General features: G+C 38.3%; 1 protein-coding gene across 4 annotated transcripts in view; it reads left to right on the forward strand.

The window, feature by feature from the left end:
* Window positions 1-322: 322 nt before the first annotated feature.
* Window positions 323-14,612, forward strand: part of KLF12 (KLF transcription factor 12) — a 490,726-nt gene continuing 476,436 nt past the window's right edge. For 2 of the 4 annotated variants that reach the window (XM_053563730.1, XM_053563729.1), the window contains exon 1: window positions 323-722. The gene's annotated coding sequence lies outside the window, so the exon portion shown is untranslated. Of the gene's footprint in view, window positions 723-802; window positions 961-14,612 lie in introns of those variants that run through there. The other 2 variants (XM_053563731.1, XM_053563733.1) reach the window with 1 other exon arrangement.

The following is a 14,612-nucleotide window of genomic DNA, read 5'->3' on the forward strand; positions in this document are numbered from 1 at the left end:
CCGCCGCAAGCCCCCCGCGGGCCCCACTCGGCCGGCGGCTCCCAAAGCTCTGTTGGCCATGTGTAGGTTATTTTGGGCGCCGCAGCAAGGTGGTGCAGGTGAAAGGGAAGCGCGGCCGAGGCCAGAGGCCGGGGGGCGGGGGCAGGGGTGGGGCGGGGTGGGGCGGGGTGGAGGCTCCACGGACCCACCCCCCAGCCCGGCGGCCCGGGCGGGGAGGCGAGGGCTGGGCAGTGGGTGTTGCCTTCTACCTCTGCGAGCGGGGAGGGGTTAGTTTCCCACAGGGGATTTCAACCATCACACTCAGAGCCCGCCTCCTAATCCTCGGGCGGAGCGGCTCGGGGGCCCCATTTTATGGCAATAAAGCGACTTAGCGCCTGCTGAGCGAGCCCCTCCCCGCCGCCGCCCCCGCCCTCGGCCCCACCCCGGGGCTCGCCCGCAGCGGCGGGGCTTTGTTTCTGGGGAGGAGGACCAGGAGCTCTTTTGTTTGGGGGTTTCTTGTTTTCACCCCCACCTCCAACCCCACCCTACCCCACCCACCCTCGCCTCTCCGGTTTCCTGAGCTGTGGGCTGCAAAGGAGAATCGGCGTCTTGCAACCCCCTCGGCTGGGCCCCGGGGTAATTCGATGCGGGCCTGGCTAGGCTCCCCGCGCTAGACCCGGGCTCGCGTCTCGGCAGCCTCCACCCACCGGCCCACCCTACATTTAGCGCATCATGTGATCCGGGTAAGTGATTTGCAAGTACAACAGTTCCCTGGGTTGCCCCCCATTCATTTCCTGAGAACTGCAGAGAGCCGCTGAGAGGCTCTGCGTGTGCGTGTGCGCGGGTGACGCCGTGTGTGTGCGAGAGTGAGTGTGCGCGCGCGCGTGTGTGTGTGTGAGAGAGAGAGAAAGGGAAAGAGAGACAGGGGACTCTGTGTGAGGGAAAGAAAACATTTTCTCCTGCTCTGCAGCTTCTGTTCAGGTCTGTGCCGATTCCGTTTCTTATCAAAATAAACAACCCCCTCCGTTTTTTTTTTTTATTTGCCATCCCCAGTCAGACCGTATTCTCTTTACATGTTTTATTTTCCTTCTGTCATCTGCTCAAGTTAAATCATTTTGGTTGGTCTGTGTTCTTAAAGGGGGAAAGTGTTGGGAAGAGGGAGGGGGCCGAGAAAGGGCGATGCTGTTGCAAAGCAAGTTGCGTCGGTCGGATTCGTGGAGAAGAAAGGAGGTTTCTTTCTCCGTTCCCCTAAAAATTTTTTTAAAAGAACTTAACAAGTAACGTGAATTAAGCCAATGTTTCTCTACCCCTAGTGGAATTGTTGGTTGCAGTGTTTGCCTGACAGTTGCCAAGAATGAGAAATAAAACCCTAGGGTTGAATTGGGAGGGGGGTCGTGGAAGTAGTTGGCCCCCAGGAATAGAGCCGGGTGGATGAATAGCTGTCGCACCGGAGCCGTGTGTCCCTGTGGGCGCTGGACAGAGTGGAGGAGAAGGGGTTAAGGCGGAGATGACACTGCTGGCATGAATAGTGGTCCTGGTGCTACATTCATTATTGTCTCTGGCCGTAATGATGTGTAACTGTCACTTGCTACGACGCCTGGTCCATGAAAGTAGCTAGGGGCTGGCTCGTGGCTGTTATTTGCAATTACGGGGGACCTGGCCGGAGTTGGCAAGGGGCAACTTTGCACGTCCACCCCGGCCGGGAACCCGCATAGTCGGCCTGGGAGCCACTTCTTGCCTTGGAAGCTCGCTCTGAGGGCTCGGACTTGACCTCCGCGACATTAGTTGGTGTTCACGTTAGATGCTCCCCTACGGGGAGAATCAATCCTGCTTTTGTTGAGTAGAGAACTGCCTACTAGAACTTTGAAAACTTTTATCTTTGGGGAAAAGGGTGGGGTGCACTCAACAGTTTTGTTTCGCTGTGCATTTGAATCAAATGCTTGGAAAAAGTACCAATTCCTTTGTTATATGCCCTGCAGCTTCCCAACCCCCTTCACCCTGCGCTTTCGAGTTTTGCATACTTTAATAGTAATAGTCTTAATTCAGCTGATAAAAGCTGACTGTGTTGAGTTAAAGGGTATTAATACAGCGGAATGTGTAATCTGGATAAACAGTTTGTGTAGTTAATATTGTCAGCCCTCTAATTTAACTATACAGATGGCTTAAGTATCGTTCTGTATGGATCGGTTTAAATAATTCCACTGGCTAATAGAATTCTCCGCTAAGCACTCGCATATTTTGTTTTAAATGTGCGTGAATATTCTCTCGGTTTCCCTGCTACACCAGAGAGAAGAGCAACTCTATTTACATTTAGTGCATGTGCATCTAGTTGCTTCTGTAGACATCTGCCAATCAGATACACGTCATTTTGCAAATCCACCTAGACGCCTCCGTGTCCTTTTCCTACTGGATGACAGAGTTGTTTGGATAAGTAAATGCTTTGAAATAAATTTGGTGGCTTTTAGCAAGCAGCAGCCTTGAATGGGAAGAGGAGTGGTCACTTTGAGGAGTGGCTGTGTGCCATCTTCTAAGAAACTAGAATTGACATTTAATTAACAGTGAACTTCCCTCCCCTCGAAAAAAAGCCTGCTTGTGCTCTTCACATACCTCATTCACATGTTTATATATTTTAAAATATTTAATTAAATAGAAATTGGTTATGTTAAAGGGAATTCCTTTAAGCTAGAAAATTTTGAACTTTAGAGGCTTAGTAGAAATAAGATGTGGAAGGACAAATATTTCAGTTGCCTAAGTTGTATCCTTATTGCTGCAGACTGGTCAGTTTTGACACCAGCCTGAGTATATTAAGCTGTTTTGAGTTGGAGAGGGAGCGTTTTGAGCATACACGAATTGGCAGAAATTTGTAGTTTATTTAGAAAAGAGGCTTATTATACTATCATTTGGTAACTACTATAAAATTTTTCACATAAAATTTTCATGATTTATAAACTAAAACCAGGTAACCAACAGAGCTATGTTAGGTTAAACAAAACATCCTTGAGAGATTTCTGTTTATTTTTGAAGTCTTTCAGTTATTTATCTACTACTTAGTAATGCAGTCAGCTAAACTTTATTGTGGAATGCTTTTCATTACTGTTTATTGAATAATAATTGTGCTCATGAGCCCTTAGTAATTTTTTCCCCTAGAAAGTTCTTTTTCAAGAAAAGAATGTCATTTGGGAGGAAATAGTCCTGGTATAGCATTTGAGACCTTGACCTTAGCAACTCTTGGCTGGTGGTTGTTTACTACAGCTGCAGCCTATGTGTGTACTGAAAGGGAAGGGACTGCAAACACCAGTATGTTCACTCTCCCTGGGCCAAGAGAGAACAAATCAGGATGTCTGAAGTTCATTCTCAAGAGCATTACAGGCCTGTAATATCCATAGTGTTCAGTGTTCTGGTCGTGTAAAAATATATATACATGTTGTTCACCAATTTTTTTTTTTTTTTATCCAAACCTCTTGTGAAGGGAAATTATGTACTTTAGCAGCCTCAGAAAGAGTTTTAGATGTTACAGTATATCACAAAGCAGGATATTATCAACTTAATGAAATAATTTGGTCTTAAATACAGGTGTGTTTTGTTTGGGCCAAGACCACACAAATGCTTAGGCCTCTAGGCCTATACTGAGAACGTTTTGAACTCAAGCCAGTGTTGGTTAATCTGGAGTTTTGAGTAACCTTCCCCAGTGAGATGATACTGTTAAATATTGAACATATAAAAGTCCTGGACTTCTTTCCATCATACGGAATGGAAAGCATAAACATTTCATTTTTATGTAAATTAAATAAGTCACATTAAATTGCGGCGTCAATTGGTTTTTCTTGTGAGAGAAATAATCTTAGAATGTCAAGTTCATAAATCTGACTGTAGATAGTTTATGTATTAATACAAATACTTATATAAAAGTAGTGATGGTGATGGCACAAACTTACTTGAAAAATTCTTTTTTTTTTTTTGGTAAATAAGTATACCCACTTGTGATTGGCTGTTGATTAATGAACAAGCTAGAAGTCCCCAAACTGTTAGTCATTGTTTTCTTTTTTGTTTAGAAAATGATTTTCATTTTTTGTAAATAATTTCCGAAGTACATTGTAGTTGTTTATCTCTGATCTACATTTTGAAAATACCATATGATAGTGGACTGGAAAAATCTATATTTTTGCCCAGTGTTTATTTTTGTTTCTAAATTCAAACTTTTTCATTTTTCAGCCTGCAAGTGAAGGACAGCTTTCATCTTTCAAGTGTGTGCAAAATGTAAGGGTAAAAATATTAAAATTAAATCACTGGCAACACCGTATAACCATAAACTTAACTCATCTACCACAACCACTCCTCTCAAAGGCAAAATGCAAGTAAATAGATGGGCCTTGCCCTGTGCCCCAAAGGTCAGCACCCTTAGGCTGTGTTAGATCCCCTGGGTTTCTGGATTCCAAACCCAGCTAGAGCCCTGACTGACTGCCTGCAACTGACCAGAATTCATTTTCAGGGCCTGGGCCTGCCACACCCTATCTTATGTCAGCTATTGAGTTTTTGTGGTAGAGAACACGTGGTGTGGATTAAATGGTTCCTTTCTGTATATATTCTCAGTAATTATGTTACAAAAGGATTTTTTGGTTGTTGGGGTGTTGTCGTGAGTGGCTACTTCAGTAGTCACATTGCTCCATAAAAATTTGTTTTGGTCAGCAGTGGATTACAGGATCTTTACCCAAAGAATTCTACTCTGGTATAGTCTTTCTTCCTGTCTTTTTTTAAATATAACGTCATATTTCTCTTTTGTTGCTCATCTCCTGGTCTGTATTTTTGAATATTTCTTAGTGTAATAATTAGCTGTTCTAGGTATAGAAGGAGTGGCAGAAAGCTCTTGCTGTTATTTTGCTGCATGGAAGGTGAGAGGGGGGAAAAAATTAGCTTTGGGACGGTTTTCCTACTCCTGTCAAAGGCTGTGGAAGCTGCCGTGATTGCTGCTGTCTGGCTTTGGCAGTCAGGAATTGTGTCCCAAGTGTGACACGCACGATGCTTTTCACTATATATGACTTTTCACAGCAATCCTCACAGTGATGTGTACGTATACTGTTGGCACTCTGTATCCATGGGTTGTGCATTGGTGGAGTCAACCAATCATGGATACAGAAAATATTTGGGGAAGAAATGATAAAAATAACGATATAAGAATACTAATGTAATCTACTAAATGTAGAATATAAATGTCTTAACATAATAACTAAGAAAATGAGGTGAAGGCTATGTTAAACAGTTTGATAAAGTATTTCAAAATGTATACAAAACCAGCACATTGTATACCATAATTGCATTAATGTATGCAACTATGATTTAATAAATAAATAATAAAATAAAATATTCTAAAATTAAAAAAAAAAGAATACTAAGAAAATAGTATGGCACCTATTTGGATATAATTTACATTGTAGTGGGTATTATAAGTAATCTCAAGATGACGTAAAGCATATGGGAGGATGTGTACAGATTATATTCAAATACTACATAATTTTTATAAAAGACTCAAGCATTCTTGGATTTTGATATCTGCCAAGGGAGAGGAGTGGGAATCAACCTCACGATAAGGGATGACTGTATACTATATATGAAAGTATATATTTGTATTTCGTATCTGTGTATATGTATATGGTATTTATGCATGTGTGGCTTATACATACTGCGTACATTTTATGACCATGAAAAATAGTAAATAGCCGCATACACATGCGTATAAAAAAAGATGGAAACAGGGCTGTTTTTTCCTCAAATTCTGTGTTTAGTAATACTGTGCTTACTTTGAGATTAATAAACTAACTCATAACAAAACATTGAGAAAAACCCTGCCACAAACGAAACAAACATAAATGGCAAACAAATAAGTTATTATAAAAAAAACAAGGGAAACCTTTCTTCATAATCAGTGACCCCTAAGATTTTACATCTGGAATCAGAACTAATTTCAGCGGCAGAAACATCTCCATTTAAATTTGGCTCTCTTGGTTACTAACTCAGGACAAACTTGGTCAAATTTCTTAACCTCTCTTAGTCTATAAAATGGGAAAAATAATGTGTAGTTCGCAGGGCTATGGTGAGGGTTAAATGAGGTAATGGGGCTAAAGCAGTTTGTAAAACTATGAAGTAGTAGCATGGCAGCTAATTTGACCAGAAAGCCCCTCCCTCCAAACCTTTCCACCCCTTGCCAAAAGGGGTGAACTTTCTAGCTTCTCAAAGAGAGTGTATAAATTACACTTATGGAGAAGGAATTTCCGAATGTGGGTAGAAAACTTCTGGCAGTCAAAGGTCATGAATTCCATTCCTGTCTCACCAGAGATTTGCTCTACAATCTGAGAAAGTCACTCTTAAAAGTTTCAATGCAGCTAGCGTAGAAGTTACTGACATAATGCAGGTGACGTATCCGAGCTTTTCAAAAGAAATACTACGTACGGACGTAAAATTACTGTTCGTGTGATCGTTTATAGAAAATTGAAAATGAAGATCAACAATGATTAGAGATTGAAAACCTGCAGGCTTTTTCTTTAATGAGTCCACTGAAGCCTCCATCAAGTGGTCATTAAAAATGCCCTTAACTTTTTTTATGGAATCATTACATTTGTGAAGTTGTACTATAATTTCAAACAGTATATTGAACTGCAGATCCTCAGTTAAGCCAAGATTCTGTTGATAAAGCTGTCTCATTTACAGCTGAAAAGATTATTGGTTAGATTAAAACGTTGCAGCACAACATGTGTTTTCTTAAGTACATTGTATAAAGTACAGGATAAAGATGATGGGGATCTTACTGGTTATTTGAAAATTTGTTGAACCCGTGGTTATAGTCATACTTCTATAATTTTTCCCATCTACGTTGTCCCCAGTTAAAAAATACAAAATATTTTTTTCTTTTACACTCTGCCTATATATTCTCCTAAGAGCAAAGAAATAAGACTCAAACTAGCTCTTCAATATATTACAAGTACATCTTGCCTGACTCCTGTTCATGTTACAACTGTCACTGTAAACAGCAATATCACTTTTTGTGGGCCTCTTTGATCATTCTCTGCTTTAAAAATACGCTGTGTGCTGGTCTGTATTCTCTGGTCCCTAGGACACTGGTATTCCGTCTGGGGTTAATTGCTCATTATTTTGCTTTGTGTTGTCCCAGTAATAAGTCCCTTGAGAGCAGGAAATAAATCTTAGTTATTTTACTGGCTTCTAACACAGAGCCTAACACAGTGTCTGATACATGGTAAGTGCTAAAATACATACTGAAGGAACGAATTGGGGAATAGTGACAATAAAGCTCGTGTGACTGTCTTTTTAGTAGCTCGATGCCGCTATCCTGGTCTTTTCCTACCTGAACCATCCGTCGCTACCTAAATACATTCAGCCCTCGTAGACATTCCTCAATTCACTGCAGTTTTCTGAAAAAGTTTTTTTTCTTCTTGCAAAAAGAAGCCTTGTAGTGTAGCAAGGTTAAACAGTACTGCATGTGAAACATCAAATTACCCAGTTTTAAGTTTCGTCTCAACTGGGCAAGTTAATTCTCCAATTCTCAGTTTACTTACTGGTAAATATAAAACAAAAACAAATCTCAGTAATTTCAACATAGCAGAATCTTTCCAAGATTAGCAAAAAAAATAATATTTTTGAAGATTTGAAAAGCATCTCGTGTAGCACTTAGTACATGTTTAGCGCTCAGTAAGAAATGACCTGCTCCAGTATATTGATGCCTCTCTTAACAGTAGTTCAGAATAAATAGTAGCTACAAAATAAAATAGCTCTTCTAGTGTGCAGCAATACACGAGTTAGGCGGTGGGCTTTTTACGTGTTAGCTTATTTAATAAACTGGTACTGGCGCTTTTGCTTTTTGTATAGTTGACTTTCAAATAACTGGCATGTGGAATGCTGTATGTGGTGACCTGTGAAGTGCCTCTTACATACTGGATTTTGACTTATGAATGTCATTTGATGAATGCTTTTTTTGAGCTCTTCTATTGCTTCCTTTCCAAGTTAACACTTCCCCAGCCCCTGCTGTGCTTTGACTTTGCCACTTTTAGCAATAATTTCAAAAATTATTTGAAATTTTTATTGCTTTTGACCTTATTTTAACAAGATGGAGGAAAAAAAGAGAGAAAATGAAAGTGGTGCTTTTAGTTATGAGAAGCAGGGTTTATTATCTTGATATACAATTAAGACAATCATCACTAGCTGGGTTGAAAGTGGTGACTTTTTATTGAAAGTGCTTATTGGCGTTAACCTGAATTATGAAAAATAATGAAATTACAGAACATACAAAATACTATACAGATATTTTTAATGACTATTTAATAGATTGTATATAATTGCAGATTATGTAATTTCCCTTTTGTCTGTGGGAATGGGTCCTTTGAAACATGAGGGTGGTCCTTTGACTTTTATATATTTGAGTCTTACGTGACTTTACAGGAGTATATAATATATAAAATTATGAGATTCTATCCTTTATTCAATAACTAGTGATATTTATCCTAGAATATGATACATATATTTGTATCATGCAAAATATACCAAATATCACATTGTATAGTAGATATTGTATATAATTGCAGATTATGTATATATACCACTTGTATTATAGACTGTATGTATATTATGATTTCTGTGTTATATATACTGTGTATTACAATTTCCATTTTATAGATGTAAAAATTGATTTTCAGCAAAGTTAAGTAATGCAATCATGGTCAATAGCTTAAAGTACCAGTAGATACTTGAACCCTAGAAAGCTAACTGAACTTACCTCTTGTATTACTCTTGTCTTCCTTAACATTAAATAGAATAATCCAGAGTTAACTGCAGTGTAGAATAGATCAAAAGTGGGAGTATTGGGTGGTGCCTGTGGCTCAGTGAGTAGGGCGCCGGCCCCATATGCCGCAGGTGGCGGGTTCAAACCCAGCCCCGGCCAAACTGCAACAAAAAAATAGCCGGGCGTTGTGGTGGGCACCTGTAGTCCCAGCTACTTGGGAGGCTGAGGCAAGAGAATCGCTTAAGCCCAGGAGCTGGAGGTTGCTGTGAGCTGTGTGATGCCACGGCACTCTACCGAGGGCCATAAAGTGAGACTCTGTCTCTAAAAAAAAAAAGGAAAAAAAAAAAAAAAGTGGGAGTATTATACAAATAAATGCTGTAGAGGCTGTATTATTTATAGTAGATATATTGACATACTACATTTGCCAGAATACATTTACTACAATGTTTACTTCAATATAGAAGCCAATACTTTGTTTGCTAATATGTATAATAAAACAAATTATGAAACTTTATCTAAAAAATTATTTTAGAAGGAAACAGCAACAGGACTGATAAATTCTGGATAGTATCCATTCTGCTATTGGATAAAGTTATAAAGTTTGGGACATAATAAAAGTAATAAAGATGTTATTTCTATTAAATGCTTCACTTACCCATTTGACTTACACATATTTAGCTCCTACTATGTATGTGGACCCATATACAGAAAGGAGTAGGACATTATCACTAACGAGCTGAAAATCAAGAAGGGGAGGTAAAGCTTATGTGGAAAGCGGCAGAATTATTCTCATAAATGGACAAGTGCTGTAAGTTGTTTCAACAAAGTGTGTGGGGAAGAATTGCTTCTATCCGGAAAATCAAGGTTTTAGGTTTTAGTAGATAGGGAGCAAAAGTCCTTCCTGGAAAAAGTTTCCTTCTCCCCCCCTCCCCCCCGCAGTTTTTTGGCCTGGGGCTGGGTTTGAACCCGCTACCTCTGGAATATGGGGCCGGTGCCCAACTCCTTTGAGCTACAGGAGTTGGGCACCACAGGAGTTGAGCCACAAACTCAAAAAAAAAAAAAAGTTTCCTTTTTTTTATTGAAAAGAAAATGCAAACCTACTAATGGACTAATGCAAATTAAAAAACATGTTTTGGCAGCTGTGGTGATTTCCTACCAATTTTTTCTGTTATCTTTTAGAGCTGACGGCTTTCTGGTGTTTTGTCAAACTTTTATCATGTGCTGTATCACCAGAAAATTTTCTTTTCTAGAAATAAATCCTAAAATGTACTTGGCCAGTAGGTCATACAGTGCTGTAATGAGTTTGGAGAAGGTTTATTTGGGCTATGAAAGCAACTGAATACAATTTTTTAAAGTGCATTTTACATGCTATCTAATGAAGTTCTTTCGTATTGTTGAAGGGATCCAATGTACTTTTATATGGTAGAAATCTTAGCCTTCTCAAAAAACTTTTTAAAAATGAGAATATTTAAATATTAAATTTCATATTTATGTTACATTAAAATATTTTAATATTAATGAACAGAAATAAGAATTTTTTTAATGATCAGTGCAATGGAAGGAAAAACTTGAAAACAGAAATTTTATTGAGGATCCCAATCATTTGCAATTATCAGGTGTTGCTTGAAGGGATATTTATAAAGAAACTTTAGGTGGGTACTTCAAGGGTAACTTCCTTTGAAATGTGCTTCTGCTTTATGTATAAATACAAGTAACTTTAGCAAACACATAAAGTATTTCATTGAAAGAGGTAACAAGTAGCCAGGCGTTGTGGCAGGCGCCTGTAGTCCCAGCTACTTGGGAGGCTGAGGCAAGAGAATCGCTTAAGCCCAGGAGTTGGAGGTTGCTGTGAGCTGTGTGAGGCCACGGCACTCTACCGAGGGCCATAAAGTGAGACTCTGTCTCTAAAAAAAAACAAAAAAAAAAAGAAGAAAGAGGTAACAAGAAAGAAATGAACTCAATGAGTCTATAGAAAGCATTAATAGAATTCTTATTTTATACCAGTCTGTTGAATGTGTGAGATCATCCACAGCTTCAGGCTGAAGCAGTGACCTTCTGTTTCATTTGTAAGTAACTTGGCAATTAAGACAGTATAGAACATTTGAAGTATAGCCTTAGTTGTTGGTCTTAGTTTCATCATAACAGTCCTGTAAGGTGGATTAGACACATGTTACCTGTTATTACCTATTAAAGTCAAGAGAAGGCAAACTAGAAAGTGGCGAAGTCACAACTGGAATTCTGATTGCCAACACCTGTGAAATGGTTTCTTTCCATTTAGTACCACTGTTGTCTTCCTAACTTTCATTTCGTTTCAATAAGCCAAAATTTTGATAAGTCCACATTGCCCAAAAGAGATGTCACCTTCTAGTGTCCAGCGCATATGAAATGCTCAGTCACTATCAGATGAATACTTATCTTCTTCCAAAATGCACTTTAAGAGGGCTTATAAAGGCTCAGCACCCGTAGCACAGTGGTTTCAGCGCCAGCCACATGCACAGAGGCTAGCGGGTTCAAGCCCGGCCTAGGCCAGCGAAACAACAATGACAGCTGCAACAAGAAAATAGCCAGGTTTTGTGGCAGGTGCCGGTAGTCCCAGCTACTTGGGAAGCTGAGGCAAGAGAATTGCTTAAGCCCAAGAGTTTGAGGTTGCTGTGAGCTGTGATGCTACAGCATTCTACACAGGGCGACATAGTAAGACTCTTGTCTCTCCCCATCCCCCTCCCCCACCCCCCAAAAAAGAATGCTTAAAAAAACTCCATGTATAACAGCCCAGAGAGATCAACCCAGTCAATCCTGAACGAGATTGTGCAGTTGGAGGCATCCATACTGTTCAAAGAAAGTTAGGGAGATGGCTCAAGTACTTACAGTTATGCAGTTATAAGTTCAGACACTTACGTGCCAAGGCTTAGCCTAGGTGCTAAGAATACAAAGGTTAAAAAAAACATGGGCTTTGTCTTAAAAGTATAGGCAGGTCAAAGGAGAAGCAGGGTATTCTTCCTAATCATTTAAAAAAAGAAAAAAGAAGCAGAATAAAGGAGGAAGAGCCAGATTAGTGTAGGCTGGTTTAGTTTATTTTCTTCATTAGATCTTTACCTAAAAAATACCCTAGATATTTTTAGATATATCCTTTAGTTTCTTTTAAGTATTCTAATCTTATCAGAAAATCTTTCTCTATTTAAGCATGTGCTTTTATAAGTTTTTATTTCAAAAACTGTTAGTACATTTATTGTATAATACATGAAATCTGATAAATTGTAAAGGTACTGTGTCTTTTAATATTTCCAGCGAACTCATAGGTAGGAGGTGTTTATGACACTTAAATGTGAATTCACTTTTATTTCTATGACACTAGCTTTTCCGAGAAACATAACTGAAGATCTATAGGAAGTAAACTTTGTTTTGCAGAAATATTCATAGTATTTACAAATACATCTTTCTGATTAAAGTGGATGTACTTGTATGGAGACTTTAAATTCATTTTGTAGTGAACTACTTTTCTTTACTTAGCTCCTCTTCTTCCTATGGACAACAGTGTCATTCTGTTTGTCCATGATCACCCATGTTGTCAGCACTATTACATGTCCTTTTATATTTTTCTCCATGTTCATGAACGTACATACACATAAAGTTTTTTTGGTCACTGCTTGTAAAAATGGAATATGTCTTTTGAAACTCCCGTTCCATCCTTTTTTCCACATTCAGTACTGCCTAAGGGAAATCCTTCTACCCAGCTGCTATAGCTCTAAATCCACTAAAAAACTTATTGTATAGTATTTCAGGGTATGGTTTCTCCATAGTCTGCTCAATCATTCATTTATTAATGGGTGATACTGTGTTTCTTGTTTCTGCCACTGAAACCAGTGTTGTAATAAATATCTTTATAGCTGTACCCTGACAGACCTAAGGTAAGGAATAGATGGAGTCCCAGAGATAGGATTATCTCTTCAAAATGTACATGGGATTTTAGTTTTCATAAATGTCACCACATTGCTTTAAAAAGAATAGAGGACAGTTCACATTTTAGTAGTAATGCAGGTAAATACTCCTTCCTGAATCTCCATCAGTAATAGTTGACATTTTCCCTGTGTGATAGTGGTATAGTGATATGTCATCGTTAATTTAATAACAGATATCTCCTGATTGCTAGTGATTTTGAACATATTTTCCTATGTTTATAGGCAAATTGGAATTTTTCTAAGAATTGCCCTTTCATTGTCCAATTTTAAAGTATGGCTATTGTCATGCTGTGGGAATTCTTGATGTATTATATCCACTAACCATCTGTCTGACATCTGCATTGCAAATCTCGCCTGTTCAAGGGGTATCTTTTGATATATAACAGTTTACAGTTTTGTATAATTAATTCTCTTTTTTTTTTTTTTGCTTGGTGTTCTACTTTGTTTAAAATTTTCTCTGTTGATAAATGTAATCTCCTATACCTAGATTTTATTTTTTCCCTTATTTGGTCTTATCTTTAATCCATTTGGAACTTTTGTGTGTAAGAGAGGTGGTCCACTTTTACTTACTTTTGAGATGTAATAGCCATACTGTTGTATCAACACCATTTTTGAGGCAATCTGTCTTTTTCGTATTTCCTTATTTCACATTTGTCATATCTTACAGTTTCATGTATCTTACAGTTTTTATAATTTTCTCAGGTATTCTCAGACATGTAACTAACATTGATTTGTAAAAAACATTTTATCCATGCTCACCTTTCTTTCCTCTGGGCAAAAAACCCATAAAATCCCTGTTTTTTGTTGGGATTCTAATTAGGATCGCATTAAAGTTTACATAATGCCGGGATAATTAATATTTTCATGTTATTTGTAGTGCATCATATTGTCTCAATTTAAGATGTGGCTATTTTTCCATTTGCTCATGTCTTATTTTTTGTATTTCAAAAATATTTTCATATTTTCTTTATAGAGGTCATTTTGTCTTAAATTTATTTCTAAGTAGTTTATAGGTTTTTGGCCATTTTCTTTTTATAAATTTCAAATTAATACAAGGGTATAATACGTTACAGTATTTGTGTTTACTGGGTAAGGTCCGTGTTCCTCACCTAGGAGGTGTGCCGTGTACCTTTCCTTACCCTGTGCCCATTAGATGAAAGCACACTAATCCCCCTCCTTCCTTCCCTCTCCTCCATCCCGCTTCCCCTCTCCCCCCAACTTGAATTAAATTGAGTTTTTCTCTTGTGTGAGCATGTATCATTTCATCTACTGGCTTCACATTAGTATTGAATAAATTGAATACTTGGTTTCCCTTTATTGTGATACTTTACTAAAGAGAATGTTCTCTAACTCTATCAAGGTTAATACAAAAGATGTACAGTCTCCATCTTTCTTAATGGCTGAATAGTATTGTTGGCATACGTATACCACAGTTTATCCATTTGTGGGTTGATGGGTACTTGGCTGTTTTCTATCTATTGAAATAATAATAGTTTTTTTTTCTTAGTCTGTGTATATAGTGAATTGCCTGAATTGATTTTCAAATGTATCGGAATTATATTGCTTATACAAATCATAGTTGGTCTTGATGTATTATTTTATTATCTATAGCTGGATTTGATTTTCTGATATATTTTTTTTTTATTGTTGGGGATTCATTGAGGGTACAATAAGCCAGTTACACTGATTGCAATTGTTAGGTAAAGTCCCTCCTGCAATCATGTCTTGCCCCCATAAAGTGAATTTTCTTTTTCAATAGGACGTAATGGTCAGTAGCTTTTTCCTTTTCTTTTGATGTCTTTGATTTTGGTTTTAGGGTATGACTAGACTCATGAGTAGGGAAGTTTTTATCCTTTTCTACTTTTTATTTCTAACATAGAAGTATGAGACAA

This window comes from Nycticebus coucang, chromosome 15 (genome assembly GCF_027406575.1).
Source record: "Nycticebus coucang isolate mNycCou1 chromosome 15, mNycCou1.pri, whole genome shotgun sequence".
NCBI classification, from domain to species: Eukaryota; Metazoa; Chordata; class Mammalia; order Primates; family Lorisidae; genus Nycticebus; species Nycticebus coucang.